Here is a 13,686-nt window from a genome sequence, read left to right on the forward strand (position 1 = left end):
AACTTGCTGTTAGTGTACAAACATTGAGCAGCTTCTTTTCGATATGAACCGAATCCACCTAAGAGGAAATGGGAAAAACGCGCAAATTTCTTATTCGCATAAAACTTAGTGGTACCCAAGCCGTTGCTTATAACGTGCTGTGTTCTTATGTAAAGTAAAGACTTGTACAGGACTGTGCAGTAAAAACTTGGGTTTGTCTTAGGAAATTAAAGTGTCTGAATTTTCTTGCATTACAAGTAATTCTCATGTAGTTTCAGCTTCTGAAACAAGGGAATTGCGCTGAAAAGACACGTACGAGAAAAGGACATGGACGGGCGCCCGTCCATGTCCTTTTCTCGACCGTGTCTTTTTTAGCGCAATTCCCTTGTTTAAGTATGTACTACCGAATCGCCCAACAACGTGCTCCCTTTCAGCTTCTGGTTTGCGGTCACTACAAAAAGGAAACTATTCATATCTATTTCATATCATTCCTGTGGAAACGTGCTGTTAGGATGTCTCATGCATGATACAGTGAATACAGAAAGACGATATACCTGCTGCTATACTGAACTGCAGTCAAGAGTGCTTTCTCCCTGAGATGGATCAAAGAATCCTTAACATTTTTGGCGCGAGCATGAATTTCTAGCCGTGCGCTTTATCCAGAAGAAGAAGAAGACGAAGAAGCCCTAATCGGTGATCCCACAGTCCCTGCCAGCAAGCTCAGAGGCTTTATAATTTTTCACGTAAAGCCTTCAAGGAGTGAATGGGCAACATCCATCGCAAGACTTGCGAGTTGCCGGACGAGCTCACAGGCTTGACGGAACACTAGGTGCAGCTCGTCCAGCAGACGTGGCGCAAATTCAGCAGTGAGAACCCCGAGTACGGCGTGCTCCTTTTCCTCGCCATGTTCCTCAAGCACCCCGAGTACATTCAACTGTTCAAGCCCTTCCGCGGCAAGACAGTGGCGGCGCTCAAGGAAGACCCAAAGTTCAGGGCGCACGGGTGCTCCATCGGATACCACATCACCTCCATGGTGGAGAGCTTGCGAGACCCGGCCACCTTCGAGATACTGGTGCGGCGCAACGCGGCCGAACACCTCCGCCGTAAGGGCGTCAAGCCGCTCCACTTCGAGGCGATGGGCCAGTGTCTGGTCGATACGCTGCAGTCCACAGATGAACGGCACATGACGCCAGCTGCTGTCGAGGCCTGGGGAAAGTTCCTCACGGTGAGTAATACATTCGGCTCAAGTTGCACCACGAACCTGCGCATCCGACACTACTGTGTGGAGTTAGACACTTCTGACGCGACCACGCGTAGCATAGAATAGAAAAGCAACACATTAGAACTAGAAGTTCCGACCTACAAAACAATACCAGAGAGAAGCCGCACAGTTGGGAGATGGTGTTGTTGAAGCCACTGGAACTAAACTTGAACGCTGAAGTAATTTTTTGCATTGTTTATTGAATACTGAATGGTTCATAAGCGCAGAAAATATGACTACCTTAGGTCCACGGAACAGATTTGAACTTCAACTCGCGGTTGCAGAGACTCATGCTATCGCGCTGTAGAGTGCAGAGACAACTGTGTTAATCGTGCCTCTTTATCATGGCGCAGATTCCTAACATCTCTCGAGGTCTTAAAGCCGTTAATGGTTTCAAAAATTTTTTCAGGAACGTTCTCCCGGGTGCTTTTGCGAAAAATGCGTGAGAAGGACGAGCATGCGTTAAGATATTTATAAAAACGCCTGATGTTTCGTAGTGCATTGAATAAATTTTTCTCTGTGGAGGAGAACCCTGCGAGATTTCGACCAGCTGCGAATCACAAAAGAAACGGCCGGGGTGCCCCCTTCACACCGCTCCATGTCGGCTTCCTGATCACTCGACGTACCAAGCGCATTTTTTGAGGCGACACCTAGGCCCAGGATAATAATCGCAATATCTTACACTCCATGTCACCGATCTTGTAAGCTGTGGCTTTCTCTCAATAATGGCATACATGGCACATACACAGCAAAAAGTGTATACAAAACATACCTCCGGGCAACAGTCTTCGCAAAGGTAGCCCTAGCATTTCTGGAAAATCTTGAGCCCATGAATACGCACTCTGCATGACTAAGAGCGTGAACTCTGCAGCCTAGTGGTATAACATTCAAGTCGGCACCTTGCAAGATCCACGAGGTTATCTGGTTCCGGCGCATAACAAAGACCTAAACGCTAAACACCATCGTACGATATATATGCCCAGGTGTGGATGAACTGGCTTTTCCTCGAGAGCATTCCTTTTCGGAAATTCACCTTATTCCTTCAATAGCGTATAATTTTTTCCCGCCAAAGATATTTTCCCTGGATCAATGGAAATATTTCTTAGTTCCTGCAAGGAACTGGTTCGAGGCGCTGAGGGAATGTTTTTCGTGCACACAGGGAGAATTTCAAGATAGCCTCTGGCAATTAATTTACAACCATTTAGGTACTTTTCTGATAATTGTCGAAATTATTTTACTTATTAAGGAACATATGAATTGGGACTTCTCGTTTTGTTGGAAGTTTTCTCGAACCTGCTTCAGTCTGGGAGCCTCCTCATTGTCGCCCTGAATAGGCCTACTGCAGGGCAAAGGTCTCTCCAATTTCTCTCGAATTAACACTGTCCTTCGCCAGCTGCGGCCACCGTACTGTTAAACTTCTTAATCTCATCCGCGCACCTAACTTTCTGCTGCCACCTGCTTTGCTTGCCTTCTCTTGGAAACCACTCCGTTACCCTTAAGGACCAGCCATTATCGTAACTTCGTATTACATGCCCTGCCCGAGCCTGAGACCCGATGTGATACTAAGCAAAACTTTTATCGCAGTGCAAATGATGCATTGCACGGTGTGGTCCACTATTAAGTGGAATATCCTGCAGCGTGGCCGACACTCTCCTCGAAGCCCCCGTCGATAACCGGCGAGGATCGGCGACACTAGGCGCATGCGCCGTCAGTGTGGACGATGGAGTCAGCCTCGCGTCTTATGCTACGGTGCTCTCCTTGCACTTGGCTTACTGAGGTAGAATATCTGGAATGCAAAGTTTCTACTAAAAATCTCTCTGAATTGCCGAGAGGTCGCCGAAGCATAAATGTGCCCGACATCTAGGCAGCCCGGGAGAACTTGGTTATTCCGCTTCCTCTTCCCCCGCTCCCCCTCACTTGATTCCATCATGAATCAATAAAATTGTTCAACAATCTACTTAAAAATAAAAAGCAGATTTTTCTGGCAGCCGTATAACAAACGAATAGTTCGAAATATGCACTTTTAGAATTTTCGATTCATTTTAGGCAACTTTTCCACAGTACAAAATAGGTTTGGCAGAGGCATCACGTAAAGGCATGAGTCAAAATGACTCATTTATTGCTGTTCAAGCGTGCGTATGGAAACCATTGTATTTGTGTAGGGAAGAGGTGTGTGCGTCTTTCATGAAGTACTAAGCATGACACGTGACGCCGGGCCGTAACAAGCATATCATACCTTCTCATGCTGAGCGAGTATGAAGTCGCATAATATTGTCACCAACCGGGAAGTAACCTAACCAAACTGGAAGTGTGACAGGAAGTGACGTCACGGGACCGGGATAATTCTGGCAACGCCTCTACGGGTTCGTTCAGCTATCGGGTTAAAATTAACGGACGCCGGAGAATGCTCAGGCTTGCTTTTGATAGCACCAGGTACTCGTCCAACGGTCGTCGCAACGGTTCCGGTTCGGTAACGTGTCTTCTGGTTCGACAGCCTAGCTTCCCTGTTTCATTCATGGTTTGTTCACGTCACTTCCGGCTTGGCGGCGACACTTCCTCTTGCTACTCATGGTTCAAAGGCTAACTTCCGGGCGTCTTTTGCCGTTTACTAATGTTCCTTCCAGCTTGATGGGGTCACCTGCATGTGATATCAGGCTATGCTATGAGTTATGACATCAAATGCTTGTCGCGGTCACACATCATGTGTCATGCTTAGCATACTTCATCATGCTCATGCACGCACTCGTCGTTACACACGGCAACAGCAGCCATCAAAACAATCACGAGCAAATATGAACGTGATGCCTCATATCACGACGCCGATCATGTCAGTACATGATAATCGACGACCATGATTCACGTGGCATGCGAATGGGATCACATATGCTTTGATTTCTATACAAACACAACCAGTATCGACCGAGTGTCACTGCCATACAAAAACGCTCAAAGCGGGGGAAACGCTTCACCAGGCTCCTTATGCTTTCGCTGAATGATCGCCCGCTGGTTTCCGTGGGTTTAGAATAGAAAGTGGGCATAACTAGAAGAGACGTCTCCCGTGCATTACTTTTCCATCGGGAAAAATTGTTTCAGCAAAATTGCGAATTGAAGAATTATATATGGAGAAATACTGGACTGTCGTATAGCTGCGAGAAAAATTGCTTCTTATTTTAAGGATACACCCTTCGCATTGAACATTTTCACCTCCGCAAGCCAAGCGCAAGCAGAGCGTCCCAGCAGACAAGGGGAAGCTGGCTCGACCTTCAGCACTGACTGCGCATGCTTTGGCGTCGTCGATTCTGGCCGATTGTCGACGCTGCGGGATGTTGCCCAGTGTAGCGTACTGTACAGTTCGAGCACGCTTTACAGTAATAAAATGTAGTAGCACATTTCGCACACTTAGGGATATGGAAGAACAAATTCAGGGGGGCTCTTTGTTGACCTAAAGTGCGATCAGGCGAAAGCCTTAAGCGCGGTGTTGCTGCTTGTGTCACTGATGTGTGGTTTAGATGTTAAGCTTCACCTGTAAGAGTGGAACGCGACAGCGTCTTGTTACGTTGCCATGGAGTCCACAAAACACCGTCGCCCGTTGGGCTCAACGCCGTGCTCGTCGGTAAATTGGTTTTTGGGGAAAGGAAATGTATCTGTCTCGCATATCTCGGTGGACACCTGAACCTCGTCGTAAGAGAAGGGAGGAAGATGGGAGGGAACGAAAACACCGTATTTACTAGACGCACCTTTGTTCATTCCAAACCATCGAGCTGGCATGGCGGAGTGGTTAGCATGCTCGTCTCTTACTCCGGAGACCCTGTTTCGATTCCCCAACTCGACCAATTTCCTAATCGGTTTTATTTATTTATCTGGTCTGACTAGAGAGGTTAATTAAGCTAATTGGTTAGTTTACTAATTAACCAAACTAAGTCCGATTTACTTGGAGCATCCATGCCATCCCTTTAATTGGCTGCATGGTTACTAGCCAAAGTACAATTGGCCCCGTTTGAAATTCGCGCACTGTTACGTCACGACCATTTCGACCAATTGAAAAGCGTGACATTTCTGTCGACAACTCTTGGTTACAAGGATGAGGCAGTAAAGGCTTCCGCCTTATTAGAATGGGGATATAGATGTCACATGGGGCATGAAGTGGCGTAGTTCAGGAAAGTTAGTCCGCGCAGGACGGGGACACTGCTCCCTATTGCCAGAACAACCCGGCGACAACGACCTGTGGCGCAGGTATTCTCCCTTACATCGCAGCGGAAGCGACAGCAGCTTGGAGAATCCGCAACGCCTCGCTAGTGGGCATGACTGCACACACACTGCTGTCTCGGCACACACAGCATTCACTTCCCACCCCGGAGCTAAAGACCATCTTTGTGGCTACACCTAGATGCTGCAATCACCAGAAGCACAGACTGCCGCCGCCCCGCAGCGCGGAGCTACCGAGCGAACAACCGGTGAAGCTGTTTCAGGGAGCCCAGTAGTTCATAAAACGAGCACCCCGAGGTACGCGTGAAAAGGAGCTGGGAGTACACATCCAACCGTCCTTCGCAGGCGCAAATAGCAGGCACTGCAGGCTCCATAATGAACAGCCAACTTGCCCAGTCAGCTGCCCTCATGAAAAAGGACCGCGGTTATTTGCTGTTCATTCGTCTTTGTAATTTTAAATGGCATGGTCGCCGAAATCATTATAATTATGCTGCATTTGTTGTGCGTGCGCAAGGATTGCTTACAGTGCGCTAATTTTCTCGTGTAGGCCAGCTGGGTGAAGGATCATCAACCAAATATAACTATTTCTGCGTAGTTAGCACCCACTTTTTCAATATTCTTTGGGATCCCTTTTTCTTATTCCATGTGTGGAGAATTCCACGCATTACTGGCCAATTTCTCTTCAGAACGGTGCTTCGCCGCACTGCTCTGAGGTGTACAGCTGTGACATGTCTCAAACCTATTGGTAATACTATCACTACTACTTGTTTTTTTAGTTTTTTACTGAAAGGCAGAAGTTTTAGTTTTTTTCTGAATGGCGTTGACTGCATGTAGATTGATGAAGCGATGCGGCGATGTTTTGGTGATTCGTAATTGCTAATTAGCCTTATTCCAGGACAAATTTAACTGACACTCTTATTTTCCTTTTCAAAACTTCAAGAAAAAATCATCAAAAGCGACCGATTCACAAAGTAACCTCAAAAAAGCAGCCTCTGATAACCACTTCTTTTGAATACCATTATCCCTGTCAGGCTAAACAAACAAGGGAGTCGCAGCAACGCGGGCCGCATTCCTCGCTTCCGCGGACCCGCCTGCTCCAGTTTCCAAAAGACACTGGTTTGTGGTCTCAATCAGTAGTAGTTGGGCAAGGCAATAGATTTCTCATTAGTGCATGGATATAGGCTAGTCGGAAAACCGTTTTTGACGTAAAGCTCGCCGAAAGCCACCTACAAGTCAACAGCACAGACAAGCTCTCATACCTACATCTGTCATCAAAAGGGGGAAATATATAACGTAAACTCCAGGAAATTCATGCACAGACCCGTGTGTGACGAATTTTACTGATGTGGCTACGTGGCACCAAGGAAAGGGGGGCTTTTTTCTTTGTAGTGAAGAAAAAAAAAAGGCTCCTTTTGAAGGCGTCAGGCACTCGTGACTTCTTTGCTTACTGACGCACAAAATGAAGGTACGCCGACACGATGTTCAGCGTGAGGTCTCGCAAAGAGGTAGATTCGAGGTGGACGGGAGGGGGGGGGGGGGTAGAATACTTTTGTGACATCAAGATAAATAAATTGAACAAAATGCCTGAAGAAAGCTCATATACTCGCTTACCAGCGAGAGGACACCTAAATAATATGTGAGCCTTACTGGGAAACGTCTTTGTCGTCAGGTTCTGTAGGAACGCTGGGCAAATTTGGATGCGGCCTGACTGGTTTCAGTCCTCGCCTCCCCTCCCCGCAATACACTACCGGACCATTACAGCTTTACTGGCCTTCGTCATCGGCGCACGTGCTAGGAGTGTGGACAAAACACGCAACTTCTGACAGCATGGTGCGCAGACGGTTCGAAGCGTACTGAGGCTGCTGCATAGTGATGCGTGCCCAATCGGGAGAAGAAACGGAACGGGGAATGCTCGAAACATGGAAAACCGAGGCAAAAGTATAAGAAAGCTCGCACATTGGCCACGCTTCTTTGCTTGAAGTGAGCACGTGTTGTGAGCGTGATGCAGCAGTCGGAGATCAAGCTATGAGGGAACGTTGTGTTCCCGGGTGTTCTTCTCATTCTAGAAAAGGGCAGCGGCTATTTCGCTTTTCTCGAGAAAGTGTACGGAGAAAAAAAGTGGGAACCACAGGTCAGGTGAGACGGATCTAAACCAACAGAATTCGAAAGTATGCGAGGTAAGGCATGCGAAATGTTTTCATTCTAAAGCAATGTTCGCTTGGAGCGAAGTTATAATGGACAAATTGAACGTTTCATCCTGGTAAACTGCTCGCACTTCGCGGTGAACGAGAAGCCGTTTGAATGGCAGTTTTGGGCGAATAAGTAATCCTGTTTGTTGGCAACGAAATGAAATGCAAACCATCCGGTTGAGCAGATTCTAGTGCAACGTCCGTTGTGAGAATGTAAACCGTTCTGAAGGCACCGAATTTCAAGGCAGATTAGGTGCGAAAAAAAAGATATGTTTTGGCGTAACTAGCTTTTATTTACTTTTTAAACAATCTATGGTTCAGTGTATGACCTGTCACGAAGTGGAGCTGTAGTAATTTTGCCGACGTACGCATGGGTCCGCCTCGAGACGCTGGAATGGAGATCTCTTACAATCGGATATAAATCGGATTGAATACTAAGGCGAAAGCCTTTAATGGCGCATACTCGCAGCCATGACTCTGTCCGGCCGTTACATCTGAAGTGAAAGTGATAACTAGTCATAGTCACAAGTCATTCACCAGCCGTCAACTAATTCATCATCATCATCAGCCTGACTACGCCCACTGCAGCGCAAAGGCCTCTCCCATGTCTCTCCAATTAACCCTGTCCTTCGCTAGCCGCGGCCACCATATTCCCGCAAGTTTCTTAATCTCATCCGCCCACCTAATTTTCTGCTACGCTTGCCTTCTCTTGGAATCCACTCCGTTACCCTTAAGGACCAGCTGTTATCTTGCCTTCGCATTGCATGCCCTGCCCAAGCCCACTTCTTCCTCTTGATTTCAACAAGAATATCATTAACGCGCGTTTCTTCTCTCTCCCACTCCGCCCGCTTCCGATCTCTTAACGTTAGACCTATCATTTTTCTCATTAACCAGCCATCAGCTAATGAGTCATGACTAGGTAGTCATTAAAAAACCGTAGCTAGTTATTTATTACCCAACCATGATTAACTACTACCTCACCAAACATGACTAGTTAGTCATTAATAAGCCATTACTAGTTAGTCATTGATGAAATATGACTAGTTAGCAATTAACTAATTATTCATGACTGACTGGTTGTTAACCAGTCAGCTAATTAATCATGACTAATTAGTCGTTAACCAATCATGACTAGTTAGTCATTAACCAATCATGACTAGTTAGTCATTGAGTAATCATGAACAGTTAGTCATGACTAATTATCCATATGCAGCCGATCCAAGTCGCCCCATAGCCGCCTCGTGTGTGCCTACAGCTGTCGTCTCGTTAGCAGCCAAAGTTGCATGGAAAGGATTTCGCCTCGCGCAGTTCGCAAATTTGCTGATCTCTGGGCGGCGTGAGCTTCACAGCTGGTTCCGGACGTTATTCTTCGTAATGTGCCTGCCTCAGTGATAGGTAAAAGCAGTTCTTTCTTTAATACGTGTCAGGAAAAGACAAGGGCAGGACTTCTGTGATTAACATACGTCCTCCGGACGTTCGCCACTGGTAGAGCATTTTCGTTGAAGTCCAGGTAATTTTGAAATGATCTTTTTGCTCTACCTGTTATATCAACGGAAACAAGGCTACTGGGGACAGGTAACGCAATTCACGGTTTGTCTGGTAGGTATAAATAAAAAAACAATTTGGCGGGCTTCGATTTCGCGCCAGTTATAGTTCAATTTTTGTTCTTGAAATGCATAGAAATTACAATGCAGGGTTGCGAGGGACAAGTTGCTCGCAAACAGTGTCACCAGCTGCCAGCTCCTCATCGGTTTCAGTTTGGCAGGAGCAAGAGTGGCACACCGTACAGATGATTGGCATCAACTGACACAAAAGCAAATAAGAATGACGAAACAAATCGCAGAGCACGTGAAATATAAACGGAGCGCAGTCATGCGTTTCGAGCTACCCTATTTGGTACATGGGATGAAAACATAAGTACTGATGTCAATGATAGAAATCTTCAATGATAATGCTCGCAAATCATGAAAGGAACGTTCATTATTTGCATTTTTACTTTTTTTCGCTTACCTTTGTTGTCAGTGCCAATTTCGGAAATGATAGCTCTTTAGTGAAAGACATTTCCTGAAGAGTTATCTTGTTTCTTCTTTGGTTCATTGGTGACGCACCGTGTTAACCGCTGGTGACGCGTTGCCCTTTTACATCGCTATGAGACCGGATCGCTCGAATACATTCAACACTCGCGACTTATGAGATGGCTGTTGGTGTTTCAGGTGCCTTATGTGAATAGATCGCTGTCACTTTTAAATTTATCTGGAGGCGAAACACAACGAACGTCCGCAAGCTGTGGGACGTGAGTGCTTGTTGACGAACTCCAGGTGTCATAAGTTAATCTCGAGCGCTCCAGTACGACGTCCAACACAGCAGATGTCAACTTCACGAACTTAACCCTCCCCAGATACCCTACCATTTTGCACCGGCTCACGCATTCTTCTCTTTTGCCGGCTTACGTGCAGTGCATGGTGGCGATCATCAAGGACGTGTACGACAAGGCTGCCGCGGAACGCGTCGAAAAGGCTTCGATTGCCTCTGCGGCTGCATCAGAGAGTTACAGCCGCACAACGACTGTGTTGGACGAGGCGATGCTGACGTCATTGACAAAGCCTGCGGCAGACGGCTGCAAGCCTGCGGCTGATTGCCAGAAGCCTGCAAAGAAACCGCCGCGCATTATCCGCAAGCAAAGCGCCGGCCCTTCAGTGGACAGGTCGAGAACCGAGGAGGGAGGTGTGGACGCCGACGCTGTGCTGCTGCAAGACAGGAGCACAGCCGAGGTCAAAAGCGCCAAAGGGAAGGCCCCGCGCAAGGAGAAGAGCATCCTCAGGAAACAAAAGCCATGAAAAAAAAGGGCACGGGACTTCAGCGCATCACATGAGGGTCTTTATCGCTACAGCGCCGCCCGTTGACTCTTGGCGCTTACCAACGATATGCACTGATATCGTCTCGCTAAAGCTATTAGGCACTGCGCAGAATTGGTTTGCAGGTGCAGTAGCGTGCGTGTTGTATTATACGTTGCGCCTTAACACCCTAAATGTACAGTTATTTTTTTCTCCGACGGATTTTTTCGCAAAAGCACGCGTGCATCGGATGTGTGGAACAAATCATCCCTGGCTACAGCATTTTGGACTTTTAAATCTATTCTATGCCTTCAGTGACAGTTCTTGATATCATGACGCGTTTATTGAACAGGACTGTCAACCTTTCTTGCACATAGAAAAATCTCTTCGATATCCGAGGCTCTTACCACGTGACCGGTTGCGCTGAAAATTCAGAGCTGCTCAAGAGGCACCTTATGAAACCTTATGAAATCTCTTAGGGCTGCTCAGTGCGGCGCTTCGATTATAAGAGGTCAGAGAGAATGTGAGTATAAATTTTGCGGCTACCTGCTTGGGAGCAACAGCGAGTGTAGAGGTACCTCGCAGACATTGCGTAGTACGACTTCGTGCGACGACCGGCTTCCAGCCGTGAAGCACTGGCTCACGACTACTTAGTACCTGGGCTCGTACAATCGGCATCAAACATTTACTTGGACGCGGGCGTGGAGAAAAAAATATTATATATGTTAGTCATATAAGTCGATCGCTTGGAATGACTGAAGGCGAAATACTACTTGTAATCTCTATCCGATGGCAAAGAATTCCAGGTCAGTTGGTCCCGACGCAACGCGACAGTTAGCTGTTTTCTAATAACGCGCGAACCGTAAATTTCTGCTGCCGACAGTGAACAGCCAGCTGGTCAAAGTAGCGACAGCAGAGTCGGCTCAACTCAGTGCCTGCACCGCGCATTCAAAACATGAGAAGTTTGCTATAATAATGGCGCAAAAAAAGGTTTGCGCTTTTACTTTTACATATCAAGCGGTTGGCCAAGCCTGCTTTGTCTCCAATCGCTTTCCTTGCGGCGTATTTCTGGGAAGATTAGCAAACCTCTCCACTTGTTACTTAGAGATGAGGTTAGTTTTTCGTAGCTATGGTGGAATGCATTCTGGATGTTTCTTTTATGAAAAATTATTTTTGCCTAAGATTAATGGACATTCAGTAATATAGCGCTAATCTTGCTTTTCCAATAGCATGGCTAAGCACGTGTCCTTCAAACCATCGAAGGTCATTGTGCACGCAGTTGTTGTGTTTGTTTTTCTTTTTTTGGTATTCTTCGAAAGATAAACCGCCAAGTAAATAAAAGCTGACGGTGGCTTTCATTGCCGCTGTCCTGTTGTTTGCGACTTTTCGAAAGTTGGTGATTCGCTCTATCCATCACTTCTCACGAAGAAGAGATGTGGAGACTGGGGCCATTAAATATCGCGGGCCAGCAACGTAAACAGGTAAGGCGTAGTTGGGCAGAAACAATCTGATCGGCTTCGTTTCCATCAGGGATTGCGCAGTAAAGTAAGCCTAAGGTGGAAAGTTAATTGACAGCACACAACAAATCCCTCCGATGGGGGTTTGCCGTTGCGACCTCAGCGCACTAGAAAGGATCCAGCTGTTCGATAATAATCCAGTGCGCCTCCCACACTACATTGCTTGCATTTTTTCCACCTCCTTACACTACCTGCTTTCATCCTTTGCCTAGTATCGCGGTTCGCAGGTCCACTGAGTGAGGTAGTCACTCGCCTCTTTTTTACCCGTAACATTTTTGACACTTATTTAGTTAGAATATTTAGGCAGGACAAATCGAATGAGAGACATCTTGGAAGACTAGCAAATCCTCAGTGGCTGCCTGCTAGAGACATATTTGTGTTTGTATGGCGAGGAAAGGTGCAAAGACGCAGATGTTGGATTTATACGTTTCCATACAAACCGTTCTTTAGAACTCTGTCGGGATTTGCGTGGAAAGCATTCGTCAAGCGAGGCACATTTTGGAATTACACGGACACATTTAACTACGAAAGAGAACAACGTTGAAGCGCATTTTACGAACTGAAGACTTTTTTTTTTGGATTTCAACTTCCGTAACCAAATAACAATCCCTTACCACTGCTGCCTTCTAGACCCAACAACGTTGCTGCTACCAAGTACTTCGAAGCGAATGGATGTTTTGTCGCCACATGGACGTAGTCGAAGCCCAAAACTGACTGTGCAGAAATGAGAAAGTTTTTCTCGGAGGCATTTTATTTCTTCACGATCACCAGGATCCAACCTTATGAAAGAAATGATTCGTTTGAAATGAACATAAAATTCTCGGGCAGTATTCAAAATGCTTCAGTTTTAAATCACTGTTACCAAGCTAAATGGGCCTTAAGATTAAAAATATTCTTTATAAGGTTTCTGGAGCCGTTTAGTGTTAAATAAAGGAAATTCTTGGGCAGTATTCAAAATGCTTGAGTTTTAAATCACTTTTACCAAGCTAAATGGGCCTTAAGATTAAAAATATTCTTTATAAGGTTTCTGGTGCCGTTTAGTGTTAAATAAAGGAACAAAGATATCGAACGCATCTTGCATTTAGCAGTGAAAGCAAAAAGTCGTCAGCATCGTCGAGTGTAACTTTTATTTGCGGGCTGGTACAATGTCCAAGTAGGAGTATACGTGGGACTTGTTTGTTGCGGTATTAAAAGAGCGTTATTAGACAAAAATCATCGTCAAATTAAGCAAAAAAGACTGGTGGCATACTAAAGTGAGTTTGAATACAAGTGTCGAGAAACCTTTTGCACTTGTTTCTCCTCAGTACAGTTCAACTAGAACTGCTCGTTCCCAGCACTATGGCACCGATCCAGCAACTTTTCCTCAGGATGCTTCGTCCACCGGTGCCAGTCCAGCTGTTGCGGCGACGAGAAGGCCATGCCGCAGTTTTCACAGATGACAAGTGCGCACGCTGGGGCTTCCTCTGCAAAGAATTGAATACAGAAATATATTTTCGTTCGAAAATCATCCGAATGATCGTTACATTTTTTTATCTCGATGTTTCAATGGCGAATGCACGGGAGTAACCGACAACCCTGCTCAAACATTGGCCATGCGTTCGTCTAATAACAGGGCAGCCGAATGAAGAGGCGGCTTCATTCTTACAATACACTCAGTTCTTACAATACGAGACATGGTCTTTTCATCACCGACGTAATCT

General features: G+C 46.2%; 1 pseudogene; it reads left to right on the forward strand.

Moving 5' to 3' along the window:
• Window positions 1–706: 706 nt before the first annotated feature.
• LOC149327428 (globin-like) lies at window positions 707–10,472 on the forward strand (annotated as a pseudogene).
• The last annotated feature ends 3,214 nt before the right edge of the window (window positions 10,473–13,686 follow it).

The sequence above is a fragment of the Amblyomma mixtum genome, chromosome 10 (genome assembly GCF_055824585.1).
Source record: "Amblyomma mixtum isolate Tamu chromosome 10, ASM5582458v1, whole genome shotgun sequence".
Lineage (NCBI taxonomy): Eukaryota > Metazoa > Arthropoda > Arachnida > Ixodida > Ixodidae > Amblyomma > Amblyomma mixtum.